The sequence below is a fragment of the Loxodonta africana genome, chromosome 5 (genome assembly GCF_030014295.1).
Source record: "Loxodonta africana isolate mLoxAfr1 chromosome 5, mLoxAfr1.hap2, whole genome shotgun sequence".
In the NCBI taxonomy this organism is placed as follows: Eukaryota; Metazoa; Chordata; class Mammalia; order Proboscidea; family Elephantidae; genus Loxodonta; species Loxodonta africana.
The window spans coordinates 24757044-24774879 of NC_087346.1; the positions used below are offsets into that span (position 1 = coordinate 24757044).

The following is a 17836-nucleotide window of genomic DNA, read 5'->3' on the forward strand; positions in this document are numbered from 1 at the left end:
CTTTTTGCTGCATTATCTTTCACACAGCTTTTCAGTTTGGCTTTTTTAAGTGCTTATGGTTTGCCTTTTTAACGCAGATAATGATCATCTTCTATGTTTGTTTGCCAGCTGTGCCCTCCCGCCTCAAGGTATTTTCGTAAGTGCCGCTATGCCAATATTTTTTTTTACATGTTGCTATGAAAAAAGTAGCATAGCACGCTTATGAAAATACCTTGTTGGGGGTGGGGTACAGTTGGCAAACAAATGTAAAAGGCACATGTTATTTGCATTAAAACGGCATACATCAATTATATACTTTTTAAAATTTTAGGAGACGTGGCTAATCCCTTTAAGAGCAATTTTTAATTTAGGCCTCTCTTGGATTTTACTTTTTACCTTAGCTGTAAAATAAAAACTTCAGAGAAAACACATACTAATAATAGTATTTTTCCCTTATAATAATATTCTAGTCTTTCACTTCAGCTCTGTGGGACATAAATAAATACTCTTGTCCTTGTAGTGGAGGAGAGCGACAGGTTTTCCACTCATTAAAGCAAACGCATAGCACGTTTCTTGTTCAGGTTTATAACATACTCATATTACACAAATATTAGGAATTGGAGTATATACTCAATATAAAATTACTTCATAAACTGTAAAGGATTAGACAGACATTGCTGTTATTAGTCATGTAACTCAAATTTAGAATATGCAAAATGTTTATCTCATAATGAGCATTACCAAAAAAATTTAAATTAATTTAAATTTAGTTTGGGAAATTGTATGTGTTTAGTTGACAGAGTGTGTCAGTAATATGTCTAAAAGATACCAACATACAGGCACTGGAGCCCTGATTTTTCTTAATGGACGCCAGTAATGTTAACCAAAATCTAGACCTGATGGGTGTGTAATGTATTTTTTCATATGATTGCTAAAGATAGATATGATTATAGCACAGAAGAGTCTGTTTAACACAATACAAGGAAAAAAAAATACATTTTTGTCTCAAGAAAATGTGATATTTCCAATTCAACTAATTTGACTTTTACTTTGTTTTCATATACAGTTTATTACTGAGAATAATACAGACTATTAAATATAAATGAATCAAAGACTACTAATTATATGCCATGTACTATTCTACTACTCCCTTCATATTTAAGCTTTGCAACCAGCCTGTGAGGCAGTTATTATTATGATCCTCTTTTGACAAATGAGAAAACTGAGGCTCAAGCAAGTAGTGGCAGAGCTGAGTTTTGAACCCAGGCAGACTAGATGCAGAGACCATCCCCTTACCTACTATACTTTTCTGCTTTTTATTTAAGTAAATATTTCTTCATTACACTGACTCAATCTTTTTGTATATTTTCATACCAAGTTACAGTTGTTGTGTGGATTCTGCCTCATATTGAACGTATAGGACAGAGTAGAACCGCCCCATAGGATTTCCTAGGCTGTAATCTCTGTCGGAACAGATCGCCAAGTCTTTTCTCCCAAGGAGCCGTTGGTGGGTTTGAATACCAGCCTTTCGGTTAGCAGCCGAGTGCTTAACCACTGCACCACAAGGTTTCCTTTAAATTACAATAATGCCTCCAAATCAAAAGATATCATGTTCTTTTGAATATTTGAACCTTGACTCAAGCAACTTGAAACAACATCCAAAGTACGCAGGTGCAGATGATACCTTGTCGGCACCTCTCCAGCACTAACTGCACAAAAAGAAAACCAAATCCCAGCTTCTGACTGAGGCAACACCAAAGAATGCATAGAAATAGTTGCACCTAGTATTTTAGACAGATTCCATTCAATGAATCTAGTGCTGGCGAAGGAGCAGTGTATAAATAAATGCAAGCATTTTAGGTCTTGTCTCAAACTCTGATTTTTCTTTTTTATATGTTATTTATCGTTTATCGCAGGCGGTTTTAGTTTTGAAATCCTGTTTCCTAACCATCAGATAAATTGGATAAATGCAGGTATTCTTTGTATATTAGTCTAGTTTCCAAAAAACTAATTAGGGTTATCAGCTAACGTAATCGAATAAATGTCAAGAACCAAAACAGACTTTTAAGACTGTTAAAATAAAAAAAAAAGCTCTAAAGGAACAATGTCTGCATTTCTTATTTTCCCCATATTATTGGGATTTGTAAGACTCAATTCAAAAAAGATGCCACTATATCTGTACTATGATACATTTCAGTTTCCGTATTCATATTTACCATTTCGTTACCTCTAATTCTCAGACATTTTTGGCTTATCTCAAAATTTTTTAATTGTGTTTAAAAAATAAACTATACAATTCAGCAAGTTACAGCATTAGGGAATTTTGGTGAGACTACGCAAAATGACACGTTATCTTTGTACCTCCGGATTTGTTGTTAATTTTTTGAAAATTCTTTGTTTTTTTTTTTAAATATTTCTTCAACCCTTTTCTTTCTCTCCTCCTAGGGGATGCCTATCACATATGTCGGGGGCATTGATGATTCTATGGTGAAATTCTCACCTCCCATGTGGGAGATCAGGTTCAATTCCTTGCAAGTGCCCCTCACGTGCAGCCACCACTGTCTGCTGGGTGGAGGCGAGCATGTTGTTGTGTTGCTGAGCATGTTTCAGTGGAGCTTACAGACTAAGATGGACTAGGTAGAAAGGCCCGGCTGTCTACTTCCAAAAATCAGCCAATGTAAACCTTATGGATTGCAATGGTCTGATCCACAGCTAATTGTAGGGATGGCACAGGACCAGGCAGTGTTTTTTCTTTTGTGCATGGGGTTGCCATGGGTCAGGGCCAACTTGAGGGCGGCTAACAACAACATTGCATATGTTAGACTGATATTATAACATATCTCTCGGTTGCTCCGTTCTGATTTAGCTTTGTTTTGTTTTTTAGCCATTGAGTCTTTATGATTTTAATTCTATTGACATATTTTCAATTTCACTGATTCTCTCCTTTGTTGTGCCCAGGCTGTTGATAAGACTATGGGATGAGTCCTTCACCTTTAATAGCATGATTTTTATTTCTGCCATTTCCATTTGACTTTTTTTTAAATATAGTTTCTCATAATTGCTGAAATGGCCCTTTGATTATCCTGAAGTTGCTCAGTTGTCCATACTTTTCACTATTCTTTGATATATTAATCATAATTATGTTAAATTTCCTGTCTGATAGTTCCACCGTCTGGGACATCTTTGAGTTTAGTTCTCTTGACTCGTTCACCTCTTCATAAAGGGTCAGTTTTTCTTGTTTTTAAATATGTCACATAATTTTTATTACATCCTTGTTATTGTGTATAAAAGAATAGTAGACACTGATGTAAATTAGTTATTCTTGAAATAAGAACAACTCTTCTGCCAGAACGTTAATGTGAGGGTTGATTATTGGGCTAGATTTGAGTTTTGTTGTCATTAAGTTACACTCAGGGCGTCATAGGCTTCATGTCATTCCAGTAGTGAGCTGTTCTTGGTGTAAAGTTTGGAGGGCTGGAGGGTTCTCTCAGTCATTCTGCTCTACCACTGGGTTTTACCAGACCCTGCTCAGCTGTGCAAGAGAGGGGTCTCTCCCTTTGCTTTTGCCCCTCTACCCGTGGTAGTCTGCTGTTTCTTGTTAGCTCAGTACAAGGCTTGAGTGGGGGAAGACGGCTTTCTTAGTTCTCCTGCTCTAGCATCAGTGTTAGGCAGACACTGTGTTCTTGAGCCTTGGGGTAAGGGCTTTCTTAATATTTCTGTTCATATCCCAGCAGCAGTACCTCTGTCTCTGACTTCTCAGAATTTTGATCTAAACTGTCACTCTAGCCCACACTGGACCTTTAAGAATTCGTTAAAGTTTCACTTGTTTTCTTCCTGCCCACTGTGATGGCTTCTGCATTTTCCTCTTCTGCTCTGACAGAAGTGAAACCATTCTCGTGTTCTGTCTCTTTGCCATTCAGTGTACCCAGTTACCTTGTGACTTCAGCTGTCTGGTGGGCTCAAAAACATGACAGTAGGTTATCCAGCTTTTTCTCATGGTTTGAGTGAGAGTGGTGTTCTTTTATGTCTTTCTACATCCTAAGATAAGTAATTTATTCTTAACTTTCTAGGGTTTGTTGGGGTACCACTTAACAGCTCTACTGTCATTTTGTTTGGGATGTGATAAAAGCAGAAATTCTTAAATACTATGTCCAGTTAGTACCCCCATTCAGTCAAGGAAACACCCCTGTTAAGAGGACCCATGTGCTCCCACACTTAGGCATGTCTGTTATTATTTCTACAAAGGGGCTCTCTTTCCCAGGGAGCAGAGAGGTCAGACACTTTGGTCTCACCTTCGGTTTGCCTTGGGACAAGACTCAGCAAGCTTCCCTTTCAGTGCATTGGCATTATGACCCATTTCTTGTCAGTCTCTGTGTCTATTTTCTCCCCTTTCCATTCATATGCTTTTTTCTTTGCATGGGTGATGGAGGGAACAGCTTTTGAGGGGCTGGGGGATAGGGAGCAGAATCTCTTTTAGGGAGTTTTTCTTAATATTGACCCTATGGCTTCAAGCCAAGATTTTAAAACAACCTCGAGAGGAAACATGAATTTTCCCAGGACTTTTAGCCTTGGGAATGCTCCAGTTATTCTACCATATGCTTCCCTCCTTTTCCCAGTTGTCTTTTGTCTGGAAAGGTCTTATTGAGCAATCCAAACTGTATCCAAGGTAGAAAAATGTCAATTGCATAACCTTTTATGAACAATGTCTTCAGTTCATTTTCATATCATCTTGGAAATTATGCGTCTTACGTTTTTATTGTCTTAGTCTCATTGAGCCAAAACACTGTGTCAGGGAGCTGGGGTACATGTTCATAAATATCCGTTTTTTAAAAAACTTTTTTTGGTAACCATTTGCCACAGACAGTTTCATGTCTTAATTAATCATTTTTGATTTTCAACATGGAAGGCACCTGAACCAAGTAGAGAACTATTTTGGAAACATTGCTCTTTGAACATCACTAAAAAATCCAATTAACTCGTACGAATTTCAGAGCTCCGTGGTCACAGATCTCTTTCCAGCCTTGTATGTTGAAATGATTAGATTAGTTCTTACTGATATTAAAATGGAATTGTTCATGATTAAAATTAAGAGCAAGTCTTTTATGTTGTTTTGCATTTTTAAGTTTTCTTTCATGGGACCTTCCTGTCCTGGTCCTCAGGTAGCTCAGATTCTGGTGGGTTTAATAGAACTGCGCACTTTACACTTTCTCTCAGCATCATGCAGTGAGATCCTGGGTCCCTAAGCAGAGGCTGGGGTGTAGGATCTCAGAGTTCTTAGCCATCAGGCATTGCTGGGTCTATCCGCATACTTTGGGTGGTACACTGATATAGCAACTGGAAAGCTATTAAAAAAAAAAAATCTGACTAAATCACCAAGCTAATGGAGCATGTGGGTGACAATGTAAACGTGATGTTGAAGGAAAAAGAACTCAGTTAAGTCTGTATGAGCGGGCATGGAGGAGCAGGAAAAAGAGACAAGAGGAATTTCCTTTGCTGTAGGGGCATTGTATAGGATATCTGCAGCCTTGGCTGGACAGAAAGTGTTCTTTAATGGCAAGAGTCAGCTTACAATTCTCGTGAACACCTTATGAGGCTTGCAGAAAGAAACTTAGGCGACAGATAGAAATGGAGGTGATTCTGTTGAATTAGGTAGGAGGTAGGTGAGTTGATTCCAGGAACTGCTAGAGAGAGGGTGGTATTTGAGTTAAACTTTGAAGAATATATAAGATTTTTCAAGATAGACAAGGAATGGAGAAGACAGACATGACTGCATGAACAAACCCAGAGAAGTACCTACAGATGCAGTTAGCATAACCGGTCTGCTGTCTCTGAACCTGAGGATGCATGTTGAATGTGAGTGCAGTTGAGACAGCCTGGGACTGAGAAGTTGGTACCAATCCTGAAAACATGTTTTGTTTTTTGTTTTGAGTAGGGAAGTGACATGATTAGCTTTATCTCCTAGAAAGGTTGCTCTGAAGTAATCCTTGAGGATGAATTGAAGGAGGCAATCAATACTGGGGGCATGGAGACCCATTTAGGAGGTGTGATGGGGCCAGGAGAACTAGGATGAGAACCCAGGTGGCATTGGGATTTGAGAGGAGGGAGCATACGAGAGACCCTTCTGTGGTAGAACTGATAAGACTTGGACGTCTACTTTATGTAGGTGGTGAAGAATAGGGAGGAGTCGCAAAGGAATATGGGATGCCTAGAAGGGGCACTTCGGGGTATGGTGATGTTCCAGGTAGAGACTGGAAGAGTAGAACTAGTAGATTTAGAGAGAGAGGAAGTGAGGGAGAGGAAGGAGGAGGTACTGGGTTCACTCTTGTGAAGGTTAAGTACTTATGGAACATGGTAAACTATCTCTGCGTTTTATATCTAGATAAGGAAGGCAAAGAAGTTTAGAACAAATTTAGTACATTTTTAAAAGTTTATTATGACCTTGGAAAATTTTTTAAATTTCTGTTTTTTTCTAACTTCATCAGCTTTTGTGCTTTGGGGCCAAGAGGACATGGCTCATTGCCACTCTTTGAAAACAACTTTAATTAGGTTTTGGAGTTAGTAAATTTGTATTGTTTTAGAGCCCACATACTTGGGAAAATTTTCATGCTATGCAAATGAATAGTTTTTAAGATAAATGGTTTTAAAAATATTGTTGCATTCTGTTTGGCTCAGAAAATAAACCTACGTGAAATTGAGCTTTCCTATTCTATCACAGTAATCTGCTTTTCCTTTGTAAAAGTGAAAATCAGACCATTTGAAAAATAGCTTCCTTTTGAAGAACTGACAGCATCATATTTCCCTTTTTCCTTTTTTCTCCTTTTTGAAAAAAGTTTTTGATAGTCCTCATCCCACTTGGCAAATCTCCATGTATCCTTATTCCTTGTCTAACTGTGCTCATAAGCTAGTCAGCTCTCTTAAAATCACCAGCAAAGGAAGTTTTAAGTTCCCTGGTTAGGAGTACATTTTTGGCATGCCAAATGACGCTCCTAAAATCAAGGATTTCTGATCCAGGCATTCTAGAATGTGATGATTTGCTCCCTGATTTTTATAGGATTTGAGAGTAAGAGGTGACAATTTAAAATGGATTTAATCCTCTTGTCAGATTTATTGGGTAGGTAAATTAACCCATACAAAATACACAAAAGTCTTTTGTACAGCTAGATTCTGTTTCCCTAACTACATTGAGAGTTACAGGAATAGAGTGCATAGATGTGAGGGCTTGAACTGGACCCAGGCACCACATGTGATTTTTCTGCCGAGTTTTTAAAATGGTATTTAAGTTCTGTTTCAATATGCTTGTGCCAAACTTGACTTTTAAAAAGTTAATCTTACCCATCTAAAGCATAAGATGCATTAGTTGGAATAATGATGTGGTAGATAATCTCCAAGACGATAGCCATCAATTTCTTCCCTCTCTATGTACACATAAGGAGCCCTGGTGGCACAGTGGTTAAAGCACTTGGCTGCTAACCAAAAGGTTGGCAGTTCGAACCTACCAGCCACTCTGGGAGAAGATGTGGCAGTCTGCTTCTGTAAAGATTTACAGCCTTGGAAACCCTATGAGGCAGTTCTGCTCTATCCTATAGAGTCACTATGAGTCAGAATCTACTTGATGGCAGCGAGTTTGGTTTTTATGTGCACATACTGCTTTTTTATATCAACAGGTAGAATCTAATTCTCCCCTAGAAAATGAACTGGCTGTAATGACTTACTTGACTAGTAGAATGCAGCAGAAGTGATATTCTAGAACTTCTGAGACTAGGTTATAATTAGCCTTGCAGTTTTCACCTGTGTCTCTCTGAATCCAGCCAGCCGCCATGTTGCAAGGATCGCAAACCACATGAAGAGACCACAGATAGGCAGTCCAGTTAGCAGCCAACATGAACTGCCAGCAGTGTGAAGGAGCCATTTTGGACATCTAGCTTAGTTGAGTCTTGAGATGAATTCAGCTGAAGCCAATATCTGACTGCAACTGCAAGAGAGACCCCCAAGTGAGAACTATTGCTGAGCCCAGTCAATCCACAAAACCACGAGAAATAATAAGTTATTGTTTTAGGCCACTGCATTTGGGTGGGGGTCCGGTGCTTAATCTGTCCTGGAAAAGTACAGCCAGGATGCTCATTAGAAGCAAGGATAGTGAGACTTTGTCTCACACACTTTGGACATTTGTTATCAGGAGGCACCAGTCCCTGGTAAAGTACATCATGCTTGGTAAAGTAAAGGGTCAGCAAAAAAGAGGAAGACCCTCAATGAGATGGACTGACACAGTGACTGCAACAGTGGGCTCAAGCATAACAATGATTGTTAGGATGGCACAGGAATGGGGAGTGTTTCGTTCTGTTGTACATAGGGTGGCTATGAGTCAGAACTGACTTGATGGCACCTAACAACAATTTTTTGTTGTTGTTTTAACAAGAATTATGCAGCAATAGATAACCAGAACAAGTACTAAATATCGCATGATGCTGAATGAATAAATACAATTTTAATTGCATAATATGCTTCTGTATTTTAAATTGGATGACATTTCTGGCAGGTGTTAAAATGAGAACTTAAAAAACATAACTGTACAGACGTGAGCTGTTGAATCATGGTATCACTATTCAGCAATGGGAGCTGTATTTTATTACTGGAAAAATGTAATTCTTAAAATTCAGTTTTTTAAAAAGATAATACTAACCATTGTTTAGAAAACATATTGTTTTGAGAAATATTTACGAGAGACTAGGAACATGTCAACTTTAAGGCTCTTGTGATATTTATATACTTTTTATTCCACAGATCTGAAGTCTAATGGCAGATTTGCTTATGTATCACTAAAATTTGTATAAATGAGCTATATACTTGTTGTTGTTATTATTATTATTATTGTTGTTACCTAACAAAACCCAAACCCATTGCCGTCGAGTCATTCTGACTCATAGTGACCATTTACGACAGAGTAGAACTGCCCAGTAGGGTTTCTAAGGAGCAGCTGGTGGATTCAAACTGCCGGCCTTTTGGTTAGCAGCTTAATGCTTAACCGCTGTGCCACCAGGGCTCGGACATTTTTTTTTTATTCAGTAGTAGGTTTTATAATCACTGTGACATTGGAATGACTGAAATGAATAGGCTCATCACCTTGGTAATATTTTCTTTTCATTATTTTTTAGGTAGTTAAATAAGTACCAAAAAAAAAAAAAAGAAAACCAAACCTGTTGTTGTAGAATCAATTCCAACTCATAGTAACCCTAGAGGATAGAGCAGAACTGCCCTATAGGGTTTCCAAGGAGTGGCTAGTGGATTCGAACTGCTGACCTTTTGGTTAGCAGCTGAGCTCTTAACCACTGCACCACGAGGGCTCCGTAAATAATCACTGAGGAATCTAATACTGGGTTATCTAGCAGTACTCAAATTAGGGATGATATCTGTATTGAAACAGTGTGTGTGTAATCCTTGCCTTTGGGGCTGGTGGTCCAGAACTCAGTTGTGAATGGTGTCTGCTCAAACATGATGACCATGACTAGAAGTTTGGCTGGACCCTCCGTGTTTAATAATTCCTCACTGAAGCCATTTCAAATACACAAACCTCTGTTTTTTAATTTAACAAGTGGATGGTTATTATTTATTAATATGTTTCTCCTTTATTAGGCCTTGGGTACCACATAGACAGGAATTATATTTTAAACCTCCTTTTCCTCAGCATCCAGTCGATTCTCATTATTTGCAGATTCTGTATTTGTAAATTCTCCTACTCATTAAAATTTATTTGTAACACCAAAATCAATACTGTCAGCGCTTTCATGGTCATTCTTGGACAGTTAAGTCACCCAATACACACATTCCTACCTGAATTGGACAAGGCTATGCTCTACCTTCTTGTTTCAGCTCTCATACTGTACATGTCCTTTCTGTGGTCTATTTTGTGCTATGTTTTTAGCATTGTTATGCTTTTTTTGATGATTTCTCACCCGCACACCCCAAGCATAGTGCTGAAGCGCAGTCTAGTGTTCTTAAGTGCAAGGAGGTAGTAATGTGTCTTATGGAGAAAATGTGTGTGATGGATAGGCTTCGTTCAGGCACGAGTTATGGTGCTGTCGGCCATGAGTTCAATGTTAATGAATCAAAAATGTATATTAAATAAGGTATCTTTCAACAGAAACTCGTATAAAACAAGTTTATTTATTGATCCCATGATGAAAATATAGAGGCTTGCAGGAATCTAACCTTGTATTTACCCTAGGAACAGTGGTTCAGTAGTTAGGAATTCAGAGTTTACAGTGACTTTGTAGAACACAACTACCTTGACTAAAGAGAATCAACGGTAATTTTATATGGATGGATCATATGGATGCAGTATAGAAAGAATGTAAAAAAAACAGGCTTCCAGGGTGAACAGAGAACAGATAATGAAGGCCTTTTCAATGCTTGATTAAAATGTTTGGAATTTACCATCTGGGTGGTTGAGAAGCCCTTCAAGGTCAGTGGTCTCATGGTCCTGCCACTCAGTGAGAAACAGTGGAGCCTTTTCCAGTGGTCTTCTGTCTTTCTCCCACTGCTTTAGAATACGGAGTAAAACCTCTGTGCTTAAAATCAAAAGGCTGTGCCTCCCGTCCACACTCTAGATCTGACAGGAGAACTCAGTAACTTTTTCCTGCCCTTATAGGGTACAGTAGCACAAAGGCTAATGCATATTTTTCCCCCATTTGTCACGTACTGTTATCCCAGCTGGGGTCAACATATTTTAACTGAGGCATTGGTGAAGTTTGTAAGCTCATCATTTGGTCTTACGATCAATCTGATGTTTAGACAGAATTTCATCTGAAAGGATTATTTATGGAATATTTGGCTAACTGATAAATATTCCTGTTATTCTGAACAATAGGAATAAAATCACATCACTGGGTTGAACATTGCACATACTTATTGATTATACATAATGTTTTGAAAATCATAATCAAAAAAACTTTACCTTAGAGAACTCTGTGACACTTTCTATTTAACTTTGCTTAACATCGACATTGGAAACCTGGTGGCGTAGTGGTTAAGTGGTACAGCTGCTAACCAAGAGGTTGGCAGTTTGAATCTGCCGGGAGCTACTTGGAAACTCTGTGGGGGCAGTTCTACTCTGTCCTGTAGGGTCGCTATGAATTGGAATTGACTCGACAACAGTGGTTTTGGTTTTTTGGGTAACATTGACATAGGAGACCCTGGTGGCATAGTCGTTAAGAGCTACATCTGCCAACTAAAAGGTTGGCAGTTCAAATCCACCAGGTGCTCCTTGGAAACTCTATGAGGCAGTTCTACTCTGTCCTGTAGGGTTGCTATGAGTCGGAATTGACTCGACAGCAATGGGTTAACATTGACTTCAAACTATTGCTGCATATATAGAGAACTCTTAGTTAAAAATCTTCCTTTGGTTAATCTGGTACATATCTAATTTTAACTCTGAGATTTAGAGAAGCATGCATGTAGTCCCATTAGCCAACTAAATTTTTTGAGTCAGCCACTACTTTATGTCCTGCACATACAAGGAACAGATAAGAAAATGCTGTAGTCCTTACAGAGTTGGAGGAGGAGAAAACCAGATACAGTATGACAAGCACTATGATAGAAGTATCTCAGGGTTGGGATAGAAAGAGCACTTACCTCAGTATTGATGGAGGAGGAGGCCGGCAAGAAAAGGTGTCAGGAAAAACAGAGAGGAGAGTTATTTCCACAAGAGTGGAAAACTCACTTCAAAAGTTTACAGGGATTGAAAAGAAAATGGCTGAACACAGAACTGTGGAACTCAGGAGGCTGAAGAAAATCCTCCAAAAAAAAAACCAAGATGGAGCAGACAAAGAGGATGAAAGAAAACCAGAAGAAAGAGATGGCACCAAAGCCCAGGGAAAGGGGAATTTTTTTTTGGGGGGGTGGGGGTGTGAGGAGGAGGAATCATATACTGTCCCTTCTTCTTGAAGTTTCATGGTGCATGTGAACATATATTACAAGTTCTGATATGTCCTGAGTAGAGACTTTTTTAAAAAAATAAATTTATTTATTTGTTGTGCTTTAAGTGAAAGTTTACAAATCAAGTCAGTCTCTCATACAAAAAGTTTCACATATCTTGCTATGTAACCCTAGCTGCTCTCCCCCTAATGAGACAGCACATTCCTCCTCTCCTTCCTGTATTCCCTGTGTGCATTCAACCAGCTTCTGTCCCCCTCTTTCATCATATCTCACCTCCAGACAGGATTTGCCCACATAGTCTCATGTGTCTACTTGAGCCAGGAAGCTCACTCCTCACCAGTATCATTATCTATCTTTTAGTCCAGTCCAATCCCTGTCTGAAGAGTTGACTTTGAGAATGGTTCCCTTCTTGGGCTAACAAAGAGTCTGAGGACCGTGACCTTCAGCGTCCCCAGGGTCCCTCTAGTCTAAGCCAGACCATTAAGCCTGGTCTTCTTCTGAGAATTCGACACCTGCTTCCATCTCCTGCTGCATCAGGGATTTTCTGTTGTGTTCCCTGTCAGGGCAGTCATTGATGATAGCCAGGCATCATCTAGTTCTTCTGGTCTCAGGCTGATGTAGTCTCTGGTTTATGTGGCCCTTTCTGCCTCTTGGGCTCATCATTACCATAAGTCTTTGGTGTTCTTCATTCTCTTTTGGTCCAGGTCGGTTGAGACAAATTGATGCATCTTAGATGGCTGCTTGCTACCATTTAGGACCCCAGATGCCTCTCACCAAAGTGGGATGCAGAACATTTTCTTAATACATTTTGTTACGCCAGTTGACCTAGATGTCCTCTGAAACCATGGTCCCCAAACGCCCAAAGGCTGCTCTGGTCTTTGAAGCGTTCGGTTGTATTCAGGAAACTTATTTGCTTTTGGTTTAGTCCAGTTGTGCTGACCTCTCCTGTATTGTGTGTTGTCTTTCCCTGTATCTGAAATAGTTCTTGTCTACTATCTAATTAGCGAATACCCTCTCCCTTCCTCCCCACCCTTGGTAACCATCAAATAATATTTTCTTCTGTGTTTAAACTTCTTCTACAGTTCTTGCAACAGTGGTCTCATGTAATATTTGTCTTTTTGCAACTAATTTCACTCAGCATAATGCCTTCCAGATTCTTCCATGTTACAGGATGTCTCACAGATTCATCGTTGTTCTTAATTGTTGCATAGTATTCCATTGTGTGAATATACCATAATTTATTTATCCATTCATCTGTTGATGCGCGCCTTGGTTGCTTCCATCTTTTTGCTATTGTGTTTTTTGGATTAATGCCAGCCTTGTTGGAGTAAGAGGGTATCTTATTGTAGTTTGATTTGCATTTCTCTAATGGCTAATGATTGTGAGCATTTCCTCATGTATCTGTTAGCTACCTGAATATCTTCTTTGGTGAAGTGTCTGTTTATATCCTTTGCCCATTTTTTAATTGGGTTCTTTGTCTTTTTGTAGTTGAGTTTTTGCAGTATCATGTAGATTTTAGAGATCAGACAGACACTGATTGGAAATGTCATAGCTGAAAACTTTTTCCCAGTCTGTAGGTAATTCTTTTGGTGAAGTCTTTGGATGAGCATAGGTGTTTGATTTTGAGACATTTCTTATAGTATTTAACCTAGCATTTTCTAAGATTACTCAGGCATAGTGAGTCCATGTGTGTGTTCTACTAACATCTCATTGGGGTTAGTGTTCTACAAAACACAGTTTAAGAAATGCTGGTCTAATTCATCCTGTCCTGCTGACAGAATAATACTTGTAAAGGTCAAATTTTACACTTGTCTCAGTTGCTAAGGAACATAAAACAAAACAAAATGAAACCCATAGTGGCTCCTCATTGTCTGCAGAATGAGGTCCAGGCTTAGCCTGAACTGCTTGTTCCATCTTGCCATCTTAACCATACTGCCTCTGTACCCCCGTTCTGCCCCCTCTGCCCTCTAGCACACAGACACACTCTGGACCACACGGCCTTCTCCCAGGACTCACATTGTTCCCCCGTCTGCTTCAGTACCCTTTGGGGTACAAATAAAAATCCTTGTTTTCTGGCCTCTCTCTTTGCAGTCTTCTCTCCCTTCCAGTTCTCCCTTAAAGCCTCTAACCAGATATTGCTTCCTATATGCAGCCATCCCTGCCACCTCACCTGCAGACATATTTTGCTGATAAATTAATTACACTGTACTCTAAAATAATTTTATACTAGCCCAATGTCGTAGATTGAATTGTGTCCCTCAAAAAGATATATTGAAGTCCTAACCCCTATACTTGTGAATGTGACCCTGTTTGGAAATAGAGTCTTCGAAGATGTTATTAGTTAGGTTAATATGAGATCATATTGGAGTAGGGTAGGTCCTAATCCTAAATGACTGGTGTCCTTATAAAAGAGGACAAGTGACACAGAGACAGATGATGGCCATGTGCAACCAAGGAATGTCAAGGATCACCAGCCATCAGTAGAAGCTAGGAGAAAGGCATGGAACAGATTCTCCCTCAGAATCCTTGGAGAGAATCAACATGGCCAACTTCCTGATTTCTAGCCCCCAGAACTGTAGACAGTAAATTTCTATCTTATAAGCAGCCCTAGAAAACCAATACACCCAGTTTTTTGTTTTCTCTCACTTTTTTCCCTTTTCTTTCTTTTTTCCGTTACATCTTAGTTCTTTTATCTGTTGTCATTCAGCAAATATGATTATGTACCTCATAATTTATTCTGTTTGCTCATCCTTCTTTCTGAATAGTCCTCATTCATGTCCAAAGGACAAAGTTTCTAAAACCTGGTCTTAGGAACCAGGCATCCTCTGCCTACCCAGGAGGGGAGACAACACTGACTTTGGTAAATTAGAAATTCTTACAGAGAAGAGAACTATGTCTGATGGGAACATGAGAACACAGAAAACAAAGTAGTCAACTTTGTCTGAGGTAGGCCACCAGGTGGGGTTCACGGAGGAAGTGAAATTTGAATTGTATCAGAAAGAAGCCTGACGAATTTTCTAGAAGTAAGAGCACCCAAACCAAAAACCAAACCCACTGCTGTCAAGTCGATTCTGACTCATAACAGCCCTATAGGAGAGAGTAGAACTGCCTATAGAGTTTCCAAGGAGCACCTGGCAGATTCAAACTGCTGACCTCTTGGTTAGCAGCTGTAGCACTTAACCACTATGCCAACAGGGTTTCCAGTAAGAGCACAGATGAGGGTAAACCAAAAAAAAAAAAAAAAAAAAAATAGAAAGAAAGCCATAGTCTGTGAGTTGATTCTGTCTCATGGTGACCCTTTAGGACAGAATAGAACTGCCCCATAAGGTTTCCAAGACACTAAATCTTTACAAAAGCAAACTGCTATATCTTTCTCCTGCAGAGCAGTTGGTGGGTTTGAACCACTGATGTTTTGGTTAGCAGCCAAGCGCTTAACCATTATGCACCAGGGCTCCTTACAGATGAAGGTAGTAGGGCTTGCCTTTTAAACAGAGTGCTTTGTGCAAAGGTGCAAAGTTGTGCTTTGTAGGTTGGTGAGAAACCCAGTGTGGTAGAGCCCACAGTGTGTGGTGGGAAGTATTGGAACATAAGGTGTGGGGCCAGGTGAATTCAGCCAGACTGTGGGGAGCTTTTTGTGCTGAGACAGAAAGATAGGATTGCTTCTGTAGGTAGCAATAAGTCGACATAGGCTTTTATTTGTTTCCCAGGGAGGGAATGAAATAATAAGATAAGCAATAATCCTGGGTGCTCCCTGCTTATTAGAAACAAAAACTGAAATAAAGACAAATGTTCACTCCAAGCAACTCTATCCCCTGAACTGACAATTTCTTTTACACTATATAAGCCACCTTGCAGTTTGAGACTAATAAAATTACAGCCCAATCGACAAGGCTGTAGTTATTGCTATTACTACTGTGAGTACAAAATGTAGAACACAGTATTTCTAAAATTTCTTTTTAGTTGGTGACCTACTTTGAGTGCAGCCCAGAATCATAAAATATGATTAGAAAGAATGTAAAAGGCCACTTGGTCCACCAGCTTCATTTAAAAATGAGAGAATTTAAATCAAAAGATGTTAAAGACTTGGAATAGCTAGTCGTCAACAACTCCAGGGCCTGTTTCTCTGTGCAAGTCCTCCTTCTTTGACATTATTCACTATTCTGCTCCAAGTCCATTTGCTCAAAATTAACCAAACCAAAAAAACCCGTTGCCATTGAGTCAAGGCCCTATAGGACAGTAGAACTGCCCCATAGGGTTTCCGAGGAGCAGCTAGTGGATTTGAACTAACAACCTTTTTGTTAGCAGCCATTGCTCTTAACCACTGGGAAAATGAATAATAGCTATGGTCAGTGAGTAGGTATTTTTATACCATTTTCCAATTGTATTAGTATTTTGTGTTTTGCTAGTACTTCATATAAAAATTATTTTAATCTGATTGTGAAGTGACCTGATATATTGTTTTGCATTTTAGTACCTCCAGGGACCAAAGTTATTTTCAAGGAATATATCTAATTTCAAAAAATAAGCTTCTGGGGAAAAAAAAATTCACCTAAAAGTCAGTGATTTATATTTTTCATTATTGAAATTTATCTGTCTTTTCTGTAAAGCCGAAAATCTTGTAAATAGATCTTTATTAATGTAGAAAGGATAAAGTTTCTAAAAATATGTGAAACAAATCATGTAATTATTTAATATTAGTTATAAGTGAATATGTTTTAGGAAAAATAATTAAATATTTATTGACCATTATATACTATGCACCGGCTTAAAAAAGGTACTTAGAAATTTTTTCTCTAATTTAACCAAGAAACCTTCCCAATAATCACATGAGATATATATTGTTGTTGTTGTTAGGTGCTTTCAAATCGCATCTGACTCACAGTGACCCTATGTACAACAGAAGGGAATGCTGCCTAGTCCTGCGCCATCCTCAAAATCATTGCTATGCTTGAGCCCATCATTGCAGCCACTGTGTCAGTCCATCTCAATGAAGGTCTTTCTCTCTCTCATTGACCCTCTACATTACCAGGCGTGATGTCCTTCTACAGGGACTGGTCCTTCCTGATACCATGTCCAGAGTACTTCTAAAGAGCATCCTGGCTGTACTTCTTCCAAGACAAATTTGTTCATTCTTCTGGCAGTCCGTGGTATATTCAATATTCTTTGCCACTGCCATAATTCAAATATGTCAGTTCTTCTTTGGTCTTCCCTGTTCATTATCCAGCTTTGGTATGCATATAAGACCACTGAAAATACCGTGGTTTGGGTCAGGCACACATTAGTCCTCAGAGTGACATCTTTGCTTTTGAACATTTTAAAGAGGTCTTCTGCATCAGATTGGATCAATGTAATACAACATGTCATTTGATTTCTTTACTGCTGCTTCCATGAGTGTTGATTGTGGATCCAAGTAAAACAAAATTCTTTATAACTGCAACATTTTCTCCATTTTTCATGATGTTGCTTGTCGATCAAATTGTAAGGATTTTTGTTTTCTTTATATTGAAGCGTAATCCATACTGACGGCTGTAGTCTTTGATTGTCCTCAGAAAGTGCTTCAAGTCCTCTTGCTTTCAACAAGCAATATTGTCTCATCTGCATATTGCAGGTTATTAATGAGTCTTCCTTCTCTCCTGATGCCACATTCTTCTTCATATAGTCCAGCTTCTCAGCTAATTTGCTTGGCATACAGATTGAATAAGTATGGTGAAAGGATACGTTCCTGATGCACACCTTTCCTGATTTTAAGCCACAAGTATCCCCTTGTTCTATTCAAATGGTTGCCTCTTGGTCTATATACAGATTCCAGATGAGCACAATCAAGTGTCCTGGAGTACCCGTTTTTCCAAATGTTATCCATAATTTGTTATGATTCACACTGCCAAATGCCTTTGCATAGTTAATAAAACACAGGTAAACATTTTTC

The 17836-nt window shown here is 38.9% G+C and overlaps 1 protein-coding gene across 1 annotated transcript in view; it reads left to right on the plus strand.

The window, feature by feature from the left end:
* Positions 1-17836, plus strand: part of PRDM5 (PR/SET domain 5) — a 290703-nt gene that overhangs the window by 223660 nt on the left and 49207 nt on the right. The window lies entirely within an intron of this gene.